At 44.2% G+C, this 25527-nt stretch overlaps 4 non-coding genes across 4 annotated transcripts; all 4 read right to left on the bottom strand.

Annotated features, from left to right (window-relative positions):
- Positions 1-4580: 4580 nt before the first annotated feature.
- Positions 4581-4685, bottom strand: LOC138570849 (U6 spliceosomal RNA). The gene has a single exon (XR_011303870.1). It is a non-coding gene; the product is annotated as a U6 spliceosomal RNA (small nuclear RNA).
- Positions 4686-10160: 5475 nt separating this feature from the next.
- Positions 10161-10265, bottom strand: LOC138570850 (U6 spliceosomal RNA). Its single transcript, XR_011303871.1, has one exon. It is a non-coding gene; the product is annotated as a U6 spliceosomal RNA (small nuclear RNA).
- Positions 10266-15755: 5490 nt separating this feature from the next.
- LOC138570851 (U6 spliceosomal RNA) lies at positions 15756-15860 on the bottom strand. The gene has a single exon (XR_011303872.1). It is a non-coding gene; the product is annotated as a U6 spliceosomal RNA (small nuclear RNA).
- Positions 15861-21346: 5486 nt separating this feature from the next.
- Positions 21347-21451, bottom strand: LOC138570780 (U6 spliceosomal RNA). Its single transcript, XR_011303809.1, has one exon. It is a non-coding gene; the product is annotated as a U6 spliceosomal RNA (small nuclear RNA).
- Between the last annotated feature and the right edge of the window lie 4076 nt (positions 21452-25527).

The following is a 25527-nucleotide window of genomic DNA, read 5'->3' on the forward strand; positions in this document are numbered from 1 at the left end:
TTAAACATTCCTGGGCAGGGAAGACTCTATGTAAAAGAAAGAGTAGCAGACAGTTTAATAAATCATCAGCAGGACCCTCTAGATCTTCCCCAAAAAACATAACATTATTTCTCTGCATGTATGTGTGTTGAACAGCGCAAGTAGTTTGACATTTATCCACTGACATTAACCACTTTCCCACAGCGCAGAACAAAATCACTTGTACTGGCCCCTTCTGCAAAAGCATTACCACTGTAGAAAGCAGTGAAAAGGTGAGGCAGTGTGCAGTCACCCCCGACCCTTTACTCCCCTGATCGGCCACGATCGGCCAAGGACCTCTCTATGAGAGCTGAGGGTGGAATTTTTCTGGACCTCGGTAACTTAGGGAGGCATGGCTAAAGGGATCCTCAATCAACGGCCCAACCTTTGCTTTGTGGCCTGTCCGTATATGTCTGTTCTCCAAATTACCTGCTGCTGCCCAGGTGTCAGCTGGTAAGATGGAATGACCTGCCAGGTAGGATCCTGGCAGATGATTTGCATAGGCAAACCCCCTCTCCCTCTTTATTAGCCCTGCTTACTCCACAGTAGCAAGTATCTGGGGAAAATATAGTGGTCGAGGTGGGGTAGCAGTCACTAGCAACTTTGAGAAAGTAAATCTGGGGTGCTTTGCGACTTGTGGGGAACTACAGAGCTCAGTGCCCAGAACTTTGTGGCACAGGGAGGAGGTCTGTGGGATTTCAGTAACTTGGAGACATGCAACCTGGTTGGGAGTGCTTCAGGTCTCCTTCCTTGCATGTTCCAAGCAACTCAACAAAGCATCAACAGGCTGAGATACCAGCCACAGAGCCATTTCCACTTGATTAAAAGCCTAAAATCTTTTCCATGTAAAAACATAGCCCCCCAACCCCCGAATACCATATTTTCTTTGTTTCCTCTCTCTCTGTCTCTCTCTCTCTCTCCCTTCCTCCTTCCCTCCCTCCTTCCTCCCTCCCGCCCGCTCTCTTTCTCCCCCCGCCCCCTCCCTCCCCCTCTCCCTCTCCCTCTCACAACCATTTATTTTAAGTTTTCATGCACTGTAGCATATTCTGACAATGGTATTTCATAATGGGACTCTTTGAAGGTTACAGAAATCAAAAAAGAAATCAACCAACTAAAAGCAGCCAAATCCAGAGTACACTGCTCAGCCCCAATTAAAGATAAAGGCCTAGAAGCAAATAAAGCTGTAGTTCACAGCGATGTTTGCAAATAGCACCTTAAAGCAGTTTACGCTGGCGTGCACAACAATGGGGAAAGTGATAATACTGAATTTGGTCGAATGGGAACCGTGCTACTTCTAAAAGTACAAGTCAAGAAATTGAAGGGGACGGGGCTGTTCATTCAGTCACTAGGACTCACAAGTAAAAGGCTCCTGAGGCATTAGTGTTGAATTTGGCGCAAAATGTATTGTGTTGTTGTTTAATATGTATGAATAATATTTCTGTTCTCCAAATTGCCTGCCGCTGCCCAGGCGTCAGCCCCTATGAACATACAATTTCAATCTTCATCAAAAAAGATGAATTAAAAAATAAAGACTTGCAAATTAACAAAGTTTCTGTCCCGTCATGTGCTAAAAATAGTGAATGCTTTACAAATGTACGTGTCATCCTTCAGAGCAGGGGCCAATTCAATGTTCCCATTATCATTCCAATATTAGTACATGTGTTGCTGAGCTACATAGGAATGGATCTGTTAAGAAATTAAACAAAAAGCCTGGAAAAATGTTGAAACAGGTAGGATTTGGACTAACAATAAACTGACTCACAGTCAGATGTGCTATCCCTTGACCCACTGACCCCCTTATCTTTTGTGTAATCCTTTTGCTCTCAGCAGGGCTGTCCATCCAAAGTTCCCTACTTAAAGGGGCTTTCTTATTAAAAAAAAATCCCAGAGCTGTTTTTTATGGCCCACATGCCTCATATCCCGTTGCTCTCGATAAACTCACATCATCTCCCACCAATGCAAGCTGTAAAAGATGTCAAGGGCATAGCCAAGGAAACTAGACGTGGGTCGAAGGTTGAGCAATCGTTAAATCAGCAGCAAAAATAACATTGAAATCAGCCTCAGAATCTCTTAAAGGATGGGTCAACATTGGTTGCTTTCAGGGCGCAATCGGGCAGCCTCTGGTGCTGGCGCCTTAAGGCAAGCGCAAAGGGAGAGCCAACCAAACCATTGATTAGGACCTCTGAACTTTCTGCCTGTGACATAAGGACATTTGATATGGCAAATCATTGACCAAACACCATTTATATGTTGGATGGTATGAAATTAAGAGGCAAACAGCAATACATCAGCATTCTTTTTCTGCCGTATTGATCCGGTCCTAAAGGGTTTGGTTTAATAGCAATTATATTTAAAGATAAACAGATTCATGCTGCAGGGTGCTTGCAAATTGACACACCCTCCCCATCACGAAGGCTGGGTGATGCAAGCGTGAGAGCATCACGGCAGACCCATAGACACGAGAAACACTCTATTCCTCTGAGTGCATGTGGGCCCATGGCTGGATCAAGGACAAGGCAAGAACAGGAGCTGGCTTAAGCTGTCAGCACCCAGGCTGCCCCATTGCGTGCTGCAAGCAACAGATGTTGGACCATCCTTTAAGAGATTCTGAGGCTGATTTCAATGTTAACTCTGCTGCTGATTTAAGGATTGCTTAACCTTCGACCCGAGTCTAGTTTGCTTGGCTAAGCCCTGAAAACCTTTTACAGCTTGTATTGGTGGGAGATGATGTGAATTTATAAAGAGCAACGGGATATGAGGCTTGTGTGCCACAAAATGCAGGTCTATGATCTTTTATATGAAAGCCACTTTGGAAAATCCTATTGAGAGCAAAAGGATTACACAAAAGGAAAGGGGGTCAGTGGGTGAAGAGATACAATTAACTGACTCACAGTCAGATGTGCTAAGTCCAAATCCTACCCGTTTCGACATTTTGTCCAGGTTTTTCGTTTCATTTCTTAACAGATCCATTCCTATGTACCTCTGTGCTTTTAACAGAGTTTTCATTGTAAGGGAGGGATATACAGTATGCCTTAAACATTCCTGGGCAGGGAAGACTCTCTGTAAAAGCAAGAGTAGCGTACAGCTTCATAAATAATCAGCAGGACCCTCTAGACCTTCCCCAAAAAACATGAAATGATTTCTCTGCATGTATGTGCGTTGAGCAGCACAAGTCGTTTGGTTAATGCCAGTGGTTAAATGTCACTTTCCCACAGCGCAGAATAAAATCACTTGTACAGGTCCCTTCTGCAAAAGCATTACCGCTGTAGAAAGCAGTGAAAAGGTGAGGCAGTGTGCAGTCACCCCGACCCTTCACGGCCCTGATCGGCCACGATCGGCCAAGGACCTCTCTATGAGAGCTGAGGGTGGAATTTTTCTGGACCTCGGTAACTTAGGGAGACATGGCTAAAGGGTTCCTCAATCAACGGCCCAGCCTTTGCTTTGTGGCCTGTCCGAATATTTCTGTTCTCCAAATTATGTGCCGCTGCTCGGGTGTCATTTGGTGGGATGGAATGACCTCCCAGGAATGATCCTGGCAGATGATTTGCATAGGCACACCCCTTCTCCCTCTCTCTTAGCCCTGCTTTCTGCACAGTAGCAAGTATCTGGGGAAAATATAGTGGTCGAGGTAGGGTAGCAGTAACTAGCAACTCTGAGAAAGTAAATCTGGGGAGCTTGGCGACTTGTGGGGAACAACTGCAGAGCTCAGGTACTTTGTGGCACACGGAGGAGGTCTGTGGGATTTCAGTAAATTAGAGACATGCAACCTGGTCGGGAGTGCTTCAGGTCACCTTTGTTGCATGTTCCAAGCAACTCAACAAAGCATCAACAGGCTGAGATACCAGCCACAGAGCCTCTTTCCACTTGATTAAAAGCCTAAAATCTTTTCCATGTAAAAACATAGCCCCCCCCGAATACCATATTTTCTTTGTTTTTTCTCTCTCTCTCTCTCTCTCTCTCTCTCTCTCTCCCTCCCTCCTTAACCTTCCCCCCTCCCGCCCGCTCTCTTTCTCCCCCCGCCCCCTCCCTCCCCCTCTCACAACCATTTATTTTAAGTTTTCATGCACTGTAGCACATTCTGACAACGGTATTTCACAATGGGACTCTTTGAAAGTTACAGAAATCAAAAAAGAAACCAACCAACTAAAAGCAGCCAAAGCCAGAGTACACTGCTCAGCCCCAATTAAAGATTAAGGCCTAGAAGCAAGTAAAGCTGTAGTTCAGAACAATGTTTGCAAATAGCACCTTAAAGCAGTTTACGCTGGAGTGCACAACAAGGTGGAAACTGATAATACGGAGTTTGGTAAAATGGGATAAAAAAACAAAAGAAGCGTGCCACTTCTAAAAGTACAAGTCAAGAAATTGAAGGAGAGGGGGCTGTTCATTCAGTCAATAGGACTCACAAGTAAAAGGCTCCTGAGGCATGAGTGTTGAATTTGGCGCAAAATGTATTGTGTTGTCGTGTAATATGTATGAACATACAATTTCAATCTTCATTAAAAAAACATGTATTAAAAAATAAAGACTTGCAAATTAAGAAAGTTTCTGTCCTGTCATGTGCCAAAAATAGTGAATGCTTTACGAATGTGCGTGTCATCCTTTAGAGCAGGGGACAATTAAATGTTCACATTATCATTCCAATATTAGTACATGTGTTGCTGAAGCAAGTGCAAAGGGAGAGTCAATCAAACCATTGATTAGGACATCTAGTCAAAGGTTTGCCATACCAAATGTCCTTATGTCAGAGGGTAGAAAGTCCAAACACCATTTAAATATCGGGTGGTATGAAATGAAGAGGGAAACAACAATGAATAAGCATTCTTTGCTGCTGTATTGATCTGGTCCTAAAGGGTTTGGTTTAATGCCAATTATATTTGAAGATATACAGATTCATGCTCCAGGGTGCTTGCAAAATGACACCCCTCCCCATCACAATGGCTGGGTGATGCAAGCCTGAGAGCATCACAATAGACCCATAGACTTGAGAAAAACTCTGTACCACTGAGTGTATGTGGGCCCATGGCTGTATCAAGGACAAGGCAACATCAGGAAGTGGCTTAAGGCATCAGTGCCAGAAGCTGTCCGATTGAGCCCTGTAAGCAATAGATGTGGGACCATCCTTGAAGAGATTCTGAGGCTGATTTCAATGTTAACTTTACTGCTGATTTAAGGATTGCTGAACCTTCGACCCACGTCTAGTTTGCTCGGATAAGGCCTGGAAATCTTTTACAGCTTGTATTGGGGGGAGATGATGTGAGTTTATCAAGAGCAACGGGATATGAGGCATGTGTGCCACAAAAAGCAGGTCTAGGATTTTTTATAAGAAAGCCGCTTTAAGAAGAGAACTTTGGACAACCCTACTGAGAGCAAAAGTATTACACAAAAGGTAAGGGGGTCAGTGGGTCAACGGATAGCACATTTGACTGTGAGTCCGTCTTTTGTAAGTCCAAATACTACCTGGTTCGACATTTTCCAGGCTTTTTGTTTCATTTCTTAACAGATCCATTCCTATGTACCTCTGTGCTTTCAACAGAGTTTTCATTGTAAGGGAGGGACATACAATATGCCTTAAACATTCCTGGGCAGGGAAGACTCTATGTAAAAGAAAGAGTAGCAGACAGTTTAATAAATCATCAGCAGGACCCTCTAGATCTTCCCCAAAAAACATAACATTATTTCTCTGCATGTATGTGTGTTGAACAGCGCAAGTAGTTTGACATTTATCCACTGACATTAACCACTTTCCCACAGCGCAGAACAAAATCACTTGTACTGGCCCCTTCTGCAAAAGCATTACCACTGTAGAAAGCAGTGAAAAGGTGAGGCAGTGTGCAGTCACCCCCGACCCTTTACTCCCCTGATCGGCCACGATCGGCCAAGGACCTCTCTATGAGAGCTGAGGGTGGAATTTTTCTGGACCTCGGTAACTTAGGGAGGCATGGCTAAAGGGATCCTCAATCAACGGCCCAACCTTTGCTTTGTGGCCTGTCCGTATATGTCTGTTCTCCAAATTACCTGCTGCTGCCCAGGTGTCAGCTGGTAAGATGGAATGACCTGCCAGGTAGGATCCTGGCAGATGATTTGCATAGGCAAACCCCCTCTCCCTCTTTATTAGCCCTGCTTACTCCACAGTAGCAAGTATCTGGGGAAAATATAGTGGTCGAGGTGGGGTAGCAGTCACTAGCAACTTTGAGAAAGTAAATCTGGGGTGCTTTGCGACTTGTGGGGAACTACAGAGCTCAGTGCCCAGAACTTTGTGGCACAGGGAGGAGGTCTGTGGGATTTCAGTAACTTGGAGACATGCAACCTGGTTGGGAGTGCTTCAGGTCTCCTTCCTTGCATGTTCCAAGCAACTCAACAAAGCATCAACAGGCTGAGATACCAGCCACAGAGCCATTTCCACTTGATTAAAAGCCTAAAATCTTTTCCATGTAAAAACATAGCCCCCCAACCCCCGAATACCATATTTTCTTTGTTTCCTCTCTCTCTGTCTCTCTCTCTCTCTCCCTTCCTCCTTCCCTCCCTCCTTCCTCCCTCCCGCCCGCTCTCTTTCTCCCCCCGCCCCCTCCCTCCCCCTCTCCCTCTCCCTCTCACAACCATTTATTTTAAGTTTTCATGCACTGTAGCATATTCTGACAATGGTATTTCATAATGGGACTCTTTGAAGGTAACAGAAATCAAAAAAGAAATCAACCAACTAAAAGCAGCCAAATCCAGAGTACACTGCTCAGCCCCAATTAAAGATAAAGGCCTAGAAGCAAATAAAGCTGTAGTTCAGAGCGATGTTTGCAAATAGCACCTTAAAGCAGTTTACGCTGGCGTGCACAACAATGGGGAAAGTGATAATACTGAATTTGGTCGAATGGGAACCGTGCTACTTCTAAAAGTACAAGTCAAGAAATTGAAGGGGACGGGGCTGTTCATTCAGTCACTAGGACTCACAAGTAAAAGGCTCCTGAGGCATTAGTGTTGAATTTGGCGCAAAATGTATTGTGTTGTTGTTTAATATGTATGAATAATATTTCTGTTCTCCAAATTGCCTGCCGCTGCCCAGGCGTCAGCCCCTATGAACATACAATTTCAATCTTCATCAAAAAAGATGAATTAAAAAATAAAGACTTGCAAATTAACAAAGTTTCTGTCCCGTCATGTGCTAAAAATAGTGAATGCTTTACAAATGTACGTGTCATCCTTCAGAGCAGGGGCCAATTCAATGTTCCCATTATCATTCCAATATTAGTACATGTGTTGCTGAGCTACATAGGAATGGATCTGTTAAGAAATTAAACAAAAAGCCTGGAAAAATGTTGAAACAGGTAGGATTTGGACTAACAATAAACTGACTCACAGTCAGATGTGCTATCCCTTGACCCACTGACCCCCTTATCTTTTGTGTAATCCTTTTGCTCTCAGCAGGGCTGTCCATCCAAAGTTCCCTACTTAAAGGGGCTTTCTTATTAAAAAAAAATCCCAGAGCTGTTTTTTATGGCCCACATGCCTCATATCCCGTTGCTCTCGATAAACTCACATCATCTCCCACCAATGCAAGCTGTAAAAGATGTCAAGGGCATAGCCAAGGAAACTAGACGTGGGTCGAAGGTTGAGCAATCGTTAAATCAGCAGCAAAAATAACATTGAAATCAGCCTCAGAATCTCTTAAAGGATGGGTCAACATTGGTTGCTTTCAGGGCGCAATCGGGCAGCCTCTGGTGCTGGCGCCTTAAGGCAAGTGCAAAGGGAGAGCCAACCAAACCATTGATTAGGACCTCTGAACTTTCTGCCTGTGACATAAGGACATTTGATATGGTAAATCATTGACCAAACACCATTTATATGTTGGATGGTATGAAATTAAGAGGCAAACAGCAATACATCAGCATTCTTTTTCTGCCGTATTGATCCGGTCCTAAAGGGTTTGGTTTAATAGCAATTATATTTAAAGATAAACAGATTCATGCTGCAGGGTGCTTGCAAATTGACACACCCTCCCCATCACGAAGGCTGGGTGATGCAAGCGTGAGAGCATCACGGCAGACCCATAGACACGAGAAACACTCTATTCCTCTGAGTGCATGTGGGCCCATGGCTGGATCAAGGACAAGGCAAGAACAGGAGCTGGCTTAAGCTGTCAGCACCCAGGCTGCCCCATTGCGTGCTGCAAGCAACAGATGTTGGACCATCCTTTAAGAGATTCTGAGGCTGATTTCAATGTTAACTCTGCTGCTGATTTAAGGATTGCTTAACCTTCGACCCGAGTCTAGTTTGCTTGGCTAAGCCCTGAAAACCTTTTACAGCTTGTATTGGTGGGAGATGATGTGAATTTATAAAGAGCAACGGGATATGAGGCTTGTGTGCCACAAAATGCAGGTCTATGATCTTTTATATGAAAGCCACTTTGGAAAATCCTATTGAGAGCAAAAGGATTACACAAAAGGAAAGGGGGTCAGTGGGTGAAGAGATACAATTAACTGACTCACAGTCAGATGTGCTAAGTCCAAATCCTACCCGTTTCGACATTTTGTCCAGGTTTTTCGTTTCATTTCTTAACAGATCCATTCCTATGTACCTCTGTGCTTTTAACAGAGTTTTCATTGTAAGGGAGGGATATACAGTATGCCTTAAACATTCCTGGGCAGGGAAGACTCTCTGTAAAAGCAAGAGTAGCGTACAGCTTCATAAATAATCAGCAGGACCCTCTAGACCTTCCCCAAAAAACATGAAATGATTTCTCTGCATGTATGTGCGTTGAGCAGCGCAAGTCGTTTGGTTAATGCCAGTGGTTAAATGTCACTTTCCCACAGCACAGAATAAAATCACTTGTACAGGTCCCTTCTGCAAAAGCATTACCGCTGTAGAAAGCAGTGAAAAGGTGAGGCAGTGTGCAGTCACCCCGACCCTTCACGGCCCTGATCGGCCACGATCGGCCAAGGACCTCTCTATGAGAGCTGAGGGTGGAATTTTTCTGGACCTCGGTAACTTAGGGAGACATGGCTAAAGGGTTCCTCAATCAACGGCCCAGCCTTTGCTTTGTGGCCTGTCCGAATATTTCTGTTCTCCAAATTATGTGCCGCTGCTCGGGTGTCATTTGGTGGGATGGAATGACCTCCCAGGAATGATCCTGGCAGATGATTTGCATAGGCACACCCCTTCTCCCTCTCTCTTAGCCCTGCTTTCTGCACAGTAGCAAGTATCTGGGGAAAATATAGTGGTCGAGGTAGGGTAGCAGTAACTAGCAACTCTGAGAAAGTAAATCTGGGGAGCTTGGCGACTTGTGGGGAACAACTGCAGAGCTCAGGTACTTTGTGGCACACGGAGGAGGTCTGTGGGATTTCAGTAAATTAGAGACATGCAACCTGGTCGGGAGTGCTTCAGGTCACCTTTGTTGCATGTTCCAAGCAACTCAACAAAGCATCAACAGGCTGAGATACCAGCCACAGAGCCTCTTTCCACTTGATTAAAAGCCTAAAATCTTTTCCATGTAAAAACATAGCCCCCCCCGAATACCATATTTTCTTTGTTTTTTCTCTCTCTCTCTCTCTCTCTCTCTCTCCCTCCCTCCTTAACCTTCCCCCCTCCTGCCCGCTCTCTTTCTCCCCCCGCCCCCTCCCTCCCCCTCTCACAACCATTTATTTTAAGTTTTCATGCACTGTAGCACATTCTGACAACGGTATTTCACAATGGGACTCTTTGAAAGTTACAGAAATCAAAAAAGAAACCAACCAACTAAAAGCAGCCAAAGCCAGAGTACACTGCTCAGCCCCAATTAAAGATTAAGGCCTAGAAGCAAGTAAAGCTGTAGTTCAGAACAATGTTTGCAAATAGCACCTTAAAGCAGTTTACGCTGGAGTGCACAACAAGGTGGAAACTGATAATACCGAGTTTGGTAAAATGGGATAAAAAAACAAAAGAAGCGTGCCACTTCTAAAAGTACAAGTCAAGAAATTGAAGGAGAGGGGGCTGTTCATTCAGTCAATAGGACTCACAAGTAAAAGGCTCCTGAGGCATGAGTGTTGAATTTGGCGCAAAATGTATTGTGTTGTCGTGTAATATGTATGAACATACAATTTCAATCTTCATTAAAAAAACATGTATTAAAAAATAAAGACTTGCAAATTAAGAAAGTTTCTGTCCTGTCATGTGCCAAAAATAGTGAATGCTTTACGAATGTGCGTGTCATCCTTTAGAGCAGGGGACAATTAAATGTTCACATTATCATTCCAATATTAGTACATGTGTTGCTGAAGCAAGTGCAAAGGGAGAGTCAATCAAACCATTGATTAGGACATCTAGTCAAAGGTTTGCCATACCAAATGTCCTTATGTCAGAGGGTAGAAAGTCCAAACACCATTTAAATATCGGGTGGTATGAAATGAAGAGGGAAACAACAATGAATAAGCATTCTTTGCTGCTGTATTGATCTGGTCCTAAAGGGTTTGGTTTAATGCCAATTATATTTGAAGATATACAGATTCATGCTCCAGGGTGCTTGCAAAATGACACCCCTCCCCATCACAATGGCTGGGTGATGCAAGCCTGAGAGCATCACAATAGACCCATAGACTTGAGAAAAACTCTGTACCACTGAGTGTATGTGGGCCCATGGCTGTATCAAGGACAAGGCAACAACAGGAAGTGGCTTAAGGCATCAGTGCCAGAAGCTGTCCGATTGAGCCCTGTAAGCAATAGATGTGGGACCATCCTTGAAGAGATTCTGAGGCTGATTTCAATGTTAACTTTACTGCTGATTTAAGGATTGCTGAACCTTCGACCCACGTCTAGTTTGCTCGGATAAGGCCTGGAAATCTTTTACAGCTTGTATTGGGGGGAGATGATGTGAGTTTATCAAGAGCAACGGGATATGAGGCATGTGTGCCACAAAAAGCAGGTCTAGGATTTTTTATAAGAAAGCCGCTTTAAGAAGAGAACTTTGGACAACCCTACTGAGAGCAAAAGTATTACACAAAAGGTAAGGGGGTCAGTGGGTCAACGGATAGCACATTTGACTGTGAGTCCGTCTTTTGTAAGTCCAAATACTACCTGGTTCGACATTTTCCAGGCTTTTTGTTTCATTTCTTAACAGATCCATTCCTATGTACCTCTGTGCTTTCAACAGAGTTTTCATTGTAAGGGAGGGACATACAATATGCCTTAAACATTCCTGGGCAGGGAAGACTCTATGTAAAAGAAAGAGTAGCAGACAGTTTAATAAATCATCAGCAGGACCCTCTAGATCTTCCCCCAAAAAACATAACATTATTTCTCTGCATGTATGTGTGTTGAACAGCGCAAGTAGTTTGACATTTATCCACTGACATTAACCACTTTCCCACAGCGCAGAACAAAATCACTTGTACTGGCCCCTTCTGCAAAAGCATTACCACTGTAGAAAGCAGTGAAAAGGTGAGGCAGTGTGCAGTCACCCCCGACCCTTTACTCCCCTGATCGGCCACGATCGGCCAAGGACCTCTCTATGAGAGCTGAGGGTGGAATTTTTCTGGACCTCGGTAACTTAGGGAGGCATGGCTAAAGGGATCCTCAATCAACGGCCCAACCTTTGCTTTGTGGCCTGTCCGTATATGTCTGTTCTCCAAATTACCTGCTGCTGCCCAGGTGTCAGCTGGTAAGATGGAATGACCTGCCAGGTAGGATCCTGGCAGATGATTTGCATAGGCAAACCCCCTCTCCCTCTTTATTAGCCCTGCTTACTCCACAGTAGCAAGTATCTGGGGAAAATATAGTGGTCGAGGTGGGGTAGCAGTCACTAGCAACTTTGAGAAAGTAAATCTGGGGTGCTTTGCGACTTGTGGGGAACTACAGAGCTCAGTGCCCAGAACTTTGTGGCACAGGGAGGAGGTCTGTGGGATTTCAGTAACTTGGAGACATGCAACCTGGTTGGGAGTGCTTCAGGTCTCCTTCCTTGCATGTTCCAAGCAACTCAACAAAGCATCAACAGGCTGAGATACCAGCCACAGAGCCATTTCCACTTGATTAAAAGCCTAAAATCTTTTCCATGTAAAAACATAGCCCCCCAACCCCCGAATACCATATTTTCTTTGTTTCCTCTCTCTCTGTCTCTCTCTCTCTCTCCCTTCCTCCTTCCCTCCCTCCTTCCTCCCTCCCGCCCGCTCTCTTTCTCCCCCCGCCCCCTCCCTCCCCCTCTCCCTCTCCCTCTCACAACCATTTATTTTAAGTTTTCATGCACTGTAGCATATTCTGACAATGGTATTTCATAATGGGACTCTTTGAAGGTTACAGAAATCAAAAAAGAAATCAACCAACTAAAAGCAGCCAAATCCAGAGTACACTGCTCAGCCCCAATTAAAGATAAAGGCCTAGAAGCAAATAAAGCTGTAGTTCAGAGCGATGTTTGCAAATAGCACCTTAAAGCAGTTTACGCTGGCGTGCACAACAATGGGGAAAGTGATAATACTGAATTTGGTCGAATGGGAACCGTGCCACTTCTAAAAGTACAAGTCAAGAAATTGAAGGGGACGGGGCTGTTCATTCAGTCACTAGGACTCACAAGTAAAAGGCTCCTGAGGCATTAGTGTTGAATTTGGCGCAAAATGTATTGTGTTGTTGTTTAATATGTATGAATAATATTTCTGTTCTCCAAATTGCCTGCCGCTGCCCAGGCGTCAGCCCCTATGAACATACAATTTCAATCTTCATCAAAAAAGATGAATTAAAAAATAAAGACTTGCAAATTAACAAAGTTTCTGTCCCGTCATGTGCTAAAAATAGTGAATGCTTTACAAATGTACGTGTCATCCTTCAGAGCAGGGGCCAATTCAATGTTCCCATTATCATTCCAATATTAGTACATGTGTTGCTGAGCTACATAGGAATGGATCTGTTAAGAAATTAAACAAAAAGCCTGGAAAAATGTTGAAACAGGTAGGATTTGGACTAACAATAAACTGACTCACAGTCAGATGTGCTATCCCTTGACCCACTGACCCCCTTATCTTTTGTGTAATCCTTTTGCTCTCAGCAGGGCTGTCCATCCAAAGTTCCCTACTTAAAGGGGCTTTCTTATTAAAAAAAAATCCCAGAGCTGTTTTTTATGGCCCACATGCCTCATATCCCGTTGCTCTCGATAAACTCACATCATCTCCCACCAATGCAAGCTGTAAAAGATGTCAAGGGCATAGCCAAGGAAACTAGACGTGGGTCGAAGGTTGAGCAATCGTTAAATCAGCAGCAAAAATAACATTGAAATCAGCCTCAGAATCTCTTAAAGGATGGGTCAACATTGGTTGCTTTCAGGGCGCAATCGGGCAGCCTCTGGTGCTGGCGCCTTAAGGCAAGCGCAAAGGGAGAGCCAACCAAACCATTGATTAGGACCTCTGAACTTTCTGCCTGTGACATAAGGACATTTGATATGGCAAATCATTGACCAAACACCATTTATATGTTGGATGGTATGAAATTAAGAGGCAAACAGCAATACATCAGCATTCTTTTTCTGCCGTATTGATCCGGTCCTAAAGGGTTTGGTTTAATAGCAATTATATTTAAAGATAAACAGATTCATGCTGCAGGGTGCTTGCAAATTGACACACCCTCCCCATCACGAAGGCTGGGTGATGCAAGCGTGAGAGCATCACGGCAGACCCATAGACACGAGAAACACTCTATTCCTCTGAGTGCATGTGGGCCCATGGCTGGATCAAGGACAAGGCAAGAACAGGAGCTGGCTTAAGCTGTCAGCACCCAGGCTGCCCCATTGCGTGCTGCAAGCAACAGATGTTGGACCATCCTTTAAGAGATTCTGAGGCTGATTTCAATGTTAACTCTGCTGCTGATTTAAGGATTGCTTAACCTTCGACCCGAGTCTAGTTTGCTTGGCTAAGCCCTGAAAACCTTTTACAGCTTGTATTGGTGGGAGATGATGTGAATTTATAAAGAGCAACGGGATATGAGGCTTGTGTGCCACAAAATGCAGGTCTATGATCTTTTATATGAAAGCCACTTTGGAAAATCCTATTGAGAGCAAAAGGATTACACAAAAGGAAAGGGGGTCAGTGGGTGAAGAGATACAATTAACTGACTCACAGTCAGATGTGCTAAGTCCAAATCCTACCCGTTTCGACATTTTGTCCAGGTTTTTCGTTTCATTTCTTAACAGATCCATTCCTATGTACCTCTGTGCTTTTAACAGAGTTTTCATTGTAAGGGAGGGATATACAGTATGCCTTAAACATTCCTGGGCAGGGAAGACTCTCTGTAAAAGCAAGAGTAGCGTACAGCTTCATAAATAATCAGCAGGACCCTCTAGACCTTCCCCAAAAAACATGAAATGATTTCTCTGCATGTATGTGCGTTGAGCAGCACAAGTCGTTTGGTTAATGCCAGTGGTTAAATGTCACTTTCCCACAGCGCAGAATAAAATCACTTGTACAGGTCCCTTCTGCAAAAGCATTACCGCTGTAGAAAGCAGTGAAAAGGTGAGGCAGTGTGCAGTCACCCCGACCCTTCACGGCCCTGATCGGCCACGATCGGCCAAGGACCTCTCTATGAGAGCTGAGGGTGGAATTTTTCTGGACCTCGGTAACTTAGGGAGACATGGCTAAAGGGTTCCTCAATCAACGGCCCAGCCTTTGCTTTGTGGCCTGTCCGAATATTTCTGTTCTCCAAATTATGTGCCGCTGCTCGGGTGTCATTTGGTGGGATGGAACGACCTCCCAGGAATGATCCTGGCAGATGATTTGCATAGGCACACCCCTTCTCCCTCTCTCTTAGCCCTGCTTTCTGCACAGTAGCAAGTATCTGGGGAAAATATAGTGGTCGAGGTAGGGTAGCAGTAACTAGCAACTCTGAGAAAGTAAATCTGGGGAGCTTGGCGACTTGTGGGGAACAACTGCAGAGCTCAGGTACTTTGTGGCACACGGAGGAGGTCTGTGGGATTTCAGTAAATTAGAGACATGCAACCTGGTCGGGAGTGCTTCAGGTCACCTTTGTTGCATGTTCCAAGCAACTCAACAAAGCATCAACAGGCTGAGATACCAGCCACAGAGCCTCTTTCCACTTGATTAAAAGCCTAAAATCTTTTCCATGTAAAAACATAGCCCCCCCCGAATACCATATTTTCTTTGTTTTTTCTCTCTCTCTCTCTCTCTCTCTCTCTCTCTCTCTCTCTCTCCCTCCCTCCTTAACCTTCCCCCCTCCCGCCCGCTCTCTTTCTCCCCCCGCCCCCTCCCTCCCCCTCTCACAACCATTTATTTTAAGTTTTCATGCACTGTAGCACATTCTGACAACGGTATTTCACAATGGGACTCTTTGAAAGTTACAGAAATCAAAAAAGAAACCAACCAACTAAAAGCAGCCAAAGCCAGAGTACACTGCTCAGCCCCAATTAAAGATTAAGGCCTAGAAGCAAGTAAAGCTGTAGTTCAGAACAATGTTTGCAAATAGCACCTTAAAGCAGTTTACGCTGGAGTGCACAACAAGGTGGAAACTGATAATACCGAGTTTGGTAAAATGGGATAAAAAAACAAAAGAAGCGTGCCACTTCTAAAAGTACAAGTCAAGAAATTGAAGGAGAGGGGGCTGTTCATTCAGTCAATAGGACTCACAAGTAAAAGGCTCCTGAGGCATGAGTGTTGAATTTGGCGCAAAATGTATTGTGTTGTCGTGTAATATGTATGAACATACAATTTCAATCTTCATTAAAAAAACATGTATTAAAAAATAAAGACTTGCAAATTAAGAAAGTTTCTGTCCTGTCATGTGCCAAAAATAGTGAATGCTTTACGAATGTGCGTGTCATCCTTTAGAGCAGGGGACAATTAAATGTTCACATTATCATTCCAATATTAGTACATGTGTTGCTGAAGCAAGTGCAAAGGGAGAGTCAATCAAACCATTGATTAGGACATCTAGTCAAAGGTTTGCCATACCAAATGTCCTTATGTCAGAGGGTAGAAAGTCCAAACACCATTTAAATATCGGGTGGTATGAAATGAAGAGGGAAACAACAATGAATAAGCATTCTTTGCTGCTGTATTGATCTGGTCCTAAAGGGTTTGGTTTAATGCCAATTATATTTGAAGATATACAGATTCATGCTCCAGGGTGCTTGCAAAATGACACCCCTCCCCATCACAATGGCTGGGTGATGCAAGCCTGAGAGCATCACAATAGACCCATAGACTTGAGAAAAACTCTGTACCACTGAGTGTATGTGGGCCCATGGCTGTATCAAGGACAAGGCAACAACAGGAAGTGGCTTAAGGCATCAGTGCCAGAAGCTGTCCGATTGAGCCCTGTAAGCAATAGATGTGGGACCATCCTTGAAGAGATTCTGAGGCTGATTTCAATGTTAACTTTACTGCTGATTTAAGGATTGCTGAACCTTCGACCCACGTCTAGTTTGCTCAGATAAGGCCTGGAAATCTTTTACAGCTTGTATTGGGGGGAGATGATGTGAGTTTATCAAGAGCAACGGGATATGAGGCATGTGTGCCACAAAAAGCAGGTCTAGGATTTTTTATAAGAAAGCCGCTTTAAGAAGAGAACTTTGGACAACCCTACTGAGAGCAAAAGTATTACACAAAAGGTAAGGGGGTCAGTGGGTCAACGGATAGCACATTTGACTGTGAGTCCGTCTTTTGTAAGTCCAAATACTACCTGGTTCGACATTTTCCAGGCTTTTTGTTTCATTTCTTAACAGATCCATTCCTATGTACCTCTGTGCTTTCAACAGAGTTTTCATTGTAAGGGAGGGACATACAATATGCCTTAAACATTCCTGGGCAGGGAAGACTCTATGTAAAAGAAAGAGTAGCAGACAGTTTAATAAATCATCAGCAGGACCCTCTAGATCTTCCCCCAAAAAACATAACATTATTTCTCTGCATGTATGTGTGTTGAACAGCGCAAGTAGTTTGACATTTATCCACTGACATTAACCACTTTCCCACAGCGCAGAACAAAATCACTTGTACTGGCCCCTTCTGCAAAAGCATTACCACTGTAGAAAGCAGTGAAAAGGTGAGGCAGTGTGCAGTCACCCCCGACCCTTTACTCCCCTGATCGGCCACGATCGGCCAAGGACCTCTCTATGAGAGCTGAGGGTGGAATTTTTCTGGACCTCGGTAACTTAGGGAGGCATGGCTAAAGGGATCCTCAATCAACGGCCCAACCTTTGCTTTGTGGCCTGTCCGTATATGTCTGTTCTCCAAATTACCTGCTGCTGCCCAGGTGTCAGCTGGTAAGATGGAATGACCTGCCAGGTAGGATCCTGGCAGATGATTTGCATAGGCAAACCCCCTCTCCCTCTTTATTAGCCCTGCTTACTCCACAGTAGCAAGTATCTGGGGAAAATATAGTGGTCGAGGTGGGGTAGCAGTCACTAGCAACTTTGAGAAAGTAAATCTGGGGTGCTTTGCGACTTGTGGGGAACTACAGAGCTCAGTGCCCAGAACTTTGTGGCACAGGGAGGAGGTCTGTGGGATTTCAGTAACTTGGAGACATGCAACCTGGTTGGGAGTGCTTCAGGTCTCCTTCCTTGCATGTTCCAAGCAACTCAACAAAGCATCAACAGGCTGAGATACCAGCCACAGAGCCATTTCCACTTGATTAAAAGCCTAAAATCTTTTCCATGTAAAAACATAGCCCCCCAACCCCCGAATACCATATTTTCTTTGTTTCCTCTCTCTCTGTCTCTCTCTCTCTCTCCCTTCCTCCTTCCCTCCCTCCTTCCTCCCTCCCGCCCGCTCTCTTTCTCCCCCCGCCCCCTCCCTCCCCCTCTCCCTCTCCCTCTCCCAACCATTTATTTTAAGTTTTCATGCACTGTAGCATATTCTGACAATGGTATTTCATAATGGGACTCTTTGAAGGTTACAGAAATCAAAAAAGAAATCAACCAACTAAAAGCAGCCAAATCCAGAGTACACTGCTCAGCCCCAATTAAAGATAAAGGCCTAGAAGCAAATAAAGCTGTAGTTCAGAGCGATGTTTGCAAATAGCACCTTAAAGCAGTTTACGCTGGCGTGCACAACAATGGGGAAAGTGATAATACTGAATTTGGTCGAATGGGAACCGTGCCACTTCTAAAAGTACAAGTCAAGAAATTGAAGGGGACGGGGCTGTTCATTCAGTCACTAGGACTCACAAGTAAAAGGCTCCTGAGGCATTAGTGTTGAATTTGGCGCAAAATGTATTGTGTTGTTGTTTAATATGTATGAATAATATTTCTGTTCTCCAAATTGCCTGCCGCTGCCCAGGCGTCAGCCCCTATGAACATACAATTTCAATCTTCATCAAAAAAGATGAATTAAAAAATAAAGACTTGCAAATTAACAAAGTTTCTGTCCCGTCATGTGCTAAAAATAGTGAATGCTTTACAAATGTACGTGTCATCCTTCAGAGCAGGGGCCAATTCAATGTTCCCATTATCATTCCAATATTAGTACATGTGTTGCTGAGCTACATAGGAATGGATCTGTTAAGAAATTAAACAAAAAGCCTGGAAAAATGTTGAAACAGGTAGGATTTGGACTAACAATAAACTGACTCACAGTCAGATGTGCTATCCCTTGACCCACTGACCCCCTTATCTTTTGTGTAATCCTTTTGCTCTCAGCAGGGCTGTCCATCCAAAGTTCCCTACTTAAAGGGGCTTTCTTATTAAAAGAAAATCCCAGAGCTGTTTTTTATGGCCCACATGCCTCATATCCCGTTGCTCTCGATAAACTCACATCATCTCCCACCAATGCAAGCTGTAAAAGATGTCAAGGGCATAGCCAAGGAAACTAGACGTGGGTCGAAGGTTGAGCAATCGTTAAATCAGCAGCAAAAATAACATTGAAATCAGCCTCAGAATCTCTTAAAGGATGGGTCAACATTGGTTGCTTTCAGGGCGCAATCGGGCAGCCTCTGGTGCTGGCGCCTTAAGGCAAGCGCAAAGGGAGAGCCAACCAAACCATTGATTAGGACCTCTGAACTTTCTGCCTGTGACATAAGGACATTTGATATGGCAAATCATTGACCAAACACCATTTATATGTTGGATGGTATGAAATTAAGAGGCAAACAGCAATACATCAGCATTCTTTTTCTGCCATATTGATCCGGTCCTAAAGGGTTTGGTTTAATAGCAATTATATTTAAAGATAAACAGATTCATGCTGCAGGGTGCTTGCAAATTGACACACCCTCCCCATCACGAAGGCTGGGTGATGCAAGCGTGAGAGCATCACGGCAGACCCATAGACACGAGAAACACTCTATTCCTCTGAGTGCATGTGGGCCCATGGCTGGATCAAGGACAAGGCAAGAACAGGAGCTGGCTTAAGCTGTCAGCACCCAGGCTGCCCCATTGCGTGCTGCAAGCAACAGATGTTGGACCATCCTTTAAGAGATTCTGAGGCTGATTTCAATGTTAACTCTGCTGCTGATTTAAGGATTGCTTAACCTTCGACCCAAGTCTAGTTTGCTTGGCTAAGCCCTGAAAACCTTTTACAGCTTGTATTGGTGGGAGATGATGTGAATTTATAAAGAGCAACGGGATATGAGGCTTGTGTGCCACAAAATGCAGGTCTATGATCTTTTATATGAAAGCCACTTTGGAAAATCCTATTGAGAGCAAAAGGATTACACAAAAGGAAAGGGGGTCAGTGGGTGAAGAGATACAATTAACTGACTCACAGTCAGGTGTGCTAAGTCCAAATCCTACCCGTTTCGACATTTTGTCCAGGTTTTTCGTTTCATTTCTTAACAGATCCATTCCTATGTACCTCTGTGCTTTTAACAGAGTTTTCATTGTAAGGGAGGGATATACAGTATGCCTTAAACATTCCTGGGCAGGGAAGACTCTCTGTAAAAGCAAGAGTAGCGTACAGCTTCATAAATAATCAGCAAGACCCTCTAGACCTTCCCCAAAAAACATGAAATGATTTCTCTGCATGTATGTGCGTTGAGCAGCGCAAGTCGTTTGGTTAATGCCAGTGGTTAAATGTCACTTTCCCACAGCGCAGAATAAAATCACTTGTACAGGTCCCTTCTGCAAAAGCATTACCGCTGTAGAAAGCAGTGAAAAGGTGAGGCAGTGTGCAGTCACCCCGACCCTTCACGGCCCTGATCGGCCACGATCGGCCAAGGACCTCTCTATGAGAGCTGAGGGTGGAATTTTTCTGGACCTCGGTAACTTAGGGAGACATGGCTAAAGGGTTCCTCAATCAACGGCCCAGCCTTTGCTTTGTGGCCTGTCCGAATATTTCTGTTCTCCAAATTATGTGCCGCTGCTCGGGTGTCATTTGGTGGGATGGAATGACCTCCCAGGAATGATCCTGGCAGATGATTTGCATAGGCACACCCCTTCTCCCTCTCTCTTAGCCCTGCTTTCTGCACAGTAGCAAGTATCTGGGGAAAATATAGTGGTCGAGGTAGGGTAGCAGTAACTAGCAACTCTGAGAAAGTAAATCTGGGGAGCTTGGCGACTTGTGGGGAACAACTGCAGAGCTCAGGTACTTTGTGGCACACGGAGGAGGTCTGTGGGATTTCAGTAAATTAGAGACATGCAACCTGGTCGGGAGTGCTTCAGGTCACCTTTGTTGCATGTTCCAAGCAACTCAACAAAGCATCAACAGGCTGAGATACCAGCCACAGAGCCTCTTTCCACTTGATTAAAAGCCTAAAATCTTTTCCATGTAAAAACATAGCCCCCCCCGAATACCATATTTTCTTTGTTTTTTCTCTCTCTCTCTCTCTCTCTCTCTCTCTCTCTCTCTCCCTCCCTCCTTAACCTTCCCCCCTCCCGCCCGCTCTCTTTCTCCCCCCGCCCCCTCCCTCCCCCTCTCACAACCATTTATTTTAAGTTTTCATGCACTGTAGCACATTCTGACAACGGTATTTCACAATGGGACTCTTTGAAAGTTACAGAAATCAAAAAAGAAACCAACCAACTAAAAGCAGCCAAAGCCAGAGTACACTGCTCAGCCCCAATTAAAGATTAAGGCCTAGAAGCAAGTAAAGCTGTAGTTCAGAACAATGTTTGCAAATAGCACCTTAAAGCAGTTTACGCTGGAGTGCACAACAAGGTGGAAACTGATAATACCGAGTTTGGTAAAATGGGATAAAAAAACAAAAGAAGCGTGCCACTTCTAAAAGTACAAGTCAAGAAATTGAAGGAGAGGGGGCTGTTCATTCAGTCAATAGGACTCACAAGTAAAAGGCTCCTGAGGCATGAGTGTTGAATTTGGCGCAAAATGTATTGTGTTGTCGTGTAATATGTATGAACATACAATTTCAATCTTCATTAAAAAAACATGTATTAAAAAATAAAGACTTGCAAATTAAGAAAGTTTCTGTCCTGTCATGTGCCAAAAATAGTGAATGCTTTACGAATGTGCGTGTCATCCTTTAGAGCAGGGGACAATTTAATGTTCACATTATCATTCCAATATTAGTACATGTGTTGCTGAAGCAAGTGCAAAGGGAGAGTCAATCAAACCATTGATTAGGACATCTAGTCAAAGGTTTGCCATACCAAATGTCCTTATGTCAGAGGGTAGAAAGTCCAAACACCATTTAAATATCGGGTGGTATGAAATGAAGAGGGAAACAACAATGAATAAGCATTCTTTGCTGCTGTATTGATCTGGTCCTAAAGGGTTTGGTTTAATGCCAATTATATTTGAAGATATACAGATTCATGCTCCAGGGTGCTTGCAAAATGACACCCCTCCCCATCACAATGGCTGGGTGATGCAAGCCTGAGAGCATCACAATAGACCCATAGACATGAGAAAAACTCTGTACCACTGAGTGTATGTGGGCCCATGGCTGTATCAAGGACAAGGCAACAACAGGAGGTGGCTTAAGGCATCAGTGCCAGAAGCTGTCCGATTGAGCCCTGTAAGCAATAGATGTTGGACCATCCTTGAAGAGATTCTGAGGCTGATTTCAATGTTAACTTTACTGCTGATTTAAGGATTGCTGAACCTTCGACCCACGTCTAGTTTGCTCGGATAAGGCCTGGAAATCTTTTACAGCTTGTATTGGGGGGAGATGATGTGAGTTTATCAAGAGCAACGGGATATGAGGCATGTGTGCCACAAAAAGCAGGTCTAGGATTTTTTATAAGAAAGCCGCTTTAAGAAGAGAACTTTGGACAACCCTACTGAGAGCAAAAGTCTTACACAAAAGGTAAGGGGGTCAGTGGGTCAACGGATAGCACATTTGACTGTGAGTCCGTCTTTTGTAAGTCCAAATACTACCTGGTTCGACATTTTCCAGGCTTTTTGTTTCATTTCTTAACAGATCCATTCCTATGTACCTCTGTGCTTTCAACAGAGTTTTCATTGTAAGGGAGGGACATACAATATGCCTTAAACATTCCTGGGCAGGGAAGACTCTATGTAAAAGAAAGAGTAGCAGACAGTTTAATAAATCATCAGCAGGACCCTCTAGATCTTCCCCAAAAAACATAACATTATTTCTCTGCATGTATGTGTGTTGAACAGCGCAAGTAGTTTGACATTTATCCACTGACATTAACCACTTTCCCACAGCGCAGAACAAAATCACTTGTACTGGCCCCTTCTGCAAAAGCATTACCACTGTAGAAAGCAGTGAAAAGGTGAGGCAGTGTGCAGTCACCCCCGACCCTTTACTCCCCTGATCGGCCACGATCGGCCAAGGACCTCTCTATGAGAGCTGAGGGTGGAATTTTTCTGGACCTCGGTAACTTAGGGAGGCATGGCTAAAGGGATCCTCAATCAACGGCCCAACCTTTGCTTTGTGGCCTGTCCGTATATGTCTGTTCTCCAAATTACCTGCCGCTGCCCAGGTGTCAGCTGGTAAGATGGAATGACCTGCCAGGTAGGATCCTGGCAGATGATTTGCATAGGCAAACCCCCTCTCCCTCTTTATTAGCCCTGCTTACTCCACAGTAGCAAGTATCTGGGGAAAATATAGTGGTCGAGGTGGGGTAGCAGTCACTAGCAACTTTGAGAAAGTAAATCTGGGGTGCTTTGCGACTTGTGGGGAACTACAGAGCTCAGTGCCCAGAACTTTGTGGCACAGGGAGGAGGTCTGTGGGATTTCAGTAACTTGGAGACATGCAACCTGGTTGGGAGTGCTTCAGGTCTCCTTCCTTGCATGTTCCAAGCAACTCAACAAAGCATCAACAGGCTGAGATACCAGCCACAGAGCCATTTCCACTTGATTAAAAGCCTAAAATCTTTTCCATGTAAAAACATAGCCCCCCAACCCCCGAATACCATATTTTCTTTGTTTCCTCTCTCTCTGTCTCTCTCTCTCTCTCCCTTCCTCCTTCCCTCCCTCCTTCCTCCCTCCAGCCCGCTCTCTTTCTCCCCCCGCCCCCTCCCTCCCCCTCTCCCTCTCCCTCTCACAACCATTTATTTTAAGTTTTCATGCACTGTAGCATATTCTGACAATGGTATTTCACAATGGGACTCTTTGAAGGTTACAGAAATCAAAAAAGAAATCAACCAACTAAAAGCAGCCAAATCCAGAGTACACTGCTCAGCCCCAATTAAAGATAAAGGCCTAGAAGCAAATAAAGCTGTAGTTCAGAGCGATGTTTGCAAATAGCACCTTAAAGCAGTTTACGCTGGCGTGCACAACAATGGGGAAAGTGATAATACTGAATTTGGTCGAATGGGAACCGTGCCACTTCTAAAAGTACAAGTCAAGAAATTGAAGGGGACGGGGCTGTTCATTCAGTCACTAGGACTCACAAGTAAAAGGCTCCTGAGGCATTAGTGTTGAATTTGGCGCAAAATGTATTGTGTTGTTGTTTAATATGTATGAATAATATTTCTGTTCTCCAAATTGCCTGCCGCTGCCCAGGCGTCAGCCCCTATGAACATACAATTTCAATCTTCATCAAAAAAGATGAATTAAAAAATAAAGACTTGCAAATTAACAAAGTTTCTGTCCCGTCATGTGCTAAAAATAGTGAATGCTTTACAAATGTACGTGTCATCCTTCAGAGCAGGGGCCAATTCAATGTTCCCATTATCATTCCAATATTAGTACATGTGTTGCTGAGCTACATAGGAATGGATCTGTTAAGAAATTAAACAAAAAGCCTGGAAAAATGTTGAAACAGGTAGGATTTGGACTAACAATAAACTGACTCACAGTCAGATGTGCTATCCCTTGACCCACTGACCCCCTTATCTTTTGTGTAATCCTTTTGCTCTCAGCAGGGCTGTCCATCCAAAGTTCCCTACTTAAAGGGGCTTTCTTATTAAAAGAAAATCCCAGAGCTGTTTTTTATGGCCCACATGCCTCATATCCCGTTGCTCTCGATAAACTCACATCATCTCCCACCAATGCAAGCTGTAAAAGATGTCAAGGGCATAGCCAAGGAAACTAGACGTGGGTCGAAGGTTGAGCAATCGTTAAATCAGCAGCAAAAATAACATTGAAATCAGCCTCAGAATCTCTTAAAGGATGGGTCAACATTGGTTGCTTTCAGGGCGCAATCGGGCAGCCTCTGGTGCTGGCGCCTTAAGGCAAGCGCAAAGGGAGAGCCAACCAAACCATTGATTAGGACCTCTGAACTTTCTGCCTGTGACATAAGGACATTTGATATGGCAAATCATTGACCAAACACCATTTATATGTTGGATGGTATGAAATTAAGAGGCAAACAGCAATACATCAGCATTCTTTTTCTGCCGTATTGATCCGGTCCTAAAGGGTTTGGTTTAATAGCAATTATATTTAAAGATAAACAGATTCATGCTGCAGGGTGCTTGCAAATTGACACACCCTCCCCATCACGAAGGCTGGGTGATGCAAGCGTGAGAGCATCACGGCAGACCCATAGACACGAGAAACACTCTATTCCTCTGAGTGCATGTGGGCCCATGGCTGGATCAAGGACAAGGCAAGAACAGGAGCTGGCTTAAGCTGTCAGCACCCAGGCTGCCCCATTGCGTGCTGCAAGCAACAGATGTTGGACCATCCTTTAAGAGATTCTGAGGCTGATTTCAATGTTAACTCTGCTGCTGATTTAAGGATTGCTTAACCTTCGACCCAAGTCTAGTTTGCTTGGCTAAGCCCTGAAAACCTTTTACAGCTTGTATTGGTGGGAGATGATGTGAATTTATAAAGAGCAACGGGATATGAGGCTTGTGTGCCACAAAATGCAGGTCTATGATCTTTTATATGAAAGCCACTTTGGAAAATCCTATTGAGAGCAAAAGGATTACACAAAAGGAAAGGGGGTCAGTGGGTGAAGAGATACAATTAACTGACTCACAGTCAGATGTGCTAAGTCCAAATCCTACCCGTTTCGACATTTTGTCCAGGTTTTTCGTTTCATTTCTTAACAGATCCATTCCTATGTACCTCTGTGCTTTTAACAGAGTTTTCATTGTAAGGGAGGGATATACAGTATGCCTTAAACATTCCTGGGCAGGGAAGACTCTCTGTAAAAGCAAGAGTAGCGTACAGCTTCATAAATAATCAGCAAGACCCTCTAGACCTTCCCCAAAAAACATGAAATGATTTCTCTGCATGTATGTG

The sequence above is a fragment of the Ambystoma mexicanum genome, chromosome 2q, assembly GCF_040938575.1.
Source record: "Ambystoma mexicanum isolate Mex_15411 chromosome 2q, UKY_AmexF1_1, whole genome shotgun sequence".
Classification (NCBI taxonomy): domain Eukaryota; kingdom Metazoa; phylum Chordata; class Amphibia; order Caudata; family Ambystomatidae; genus Ambystoma; species Ambystoma mexicanum.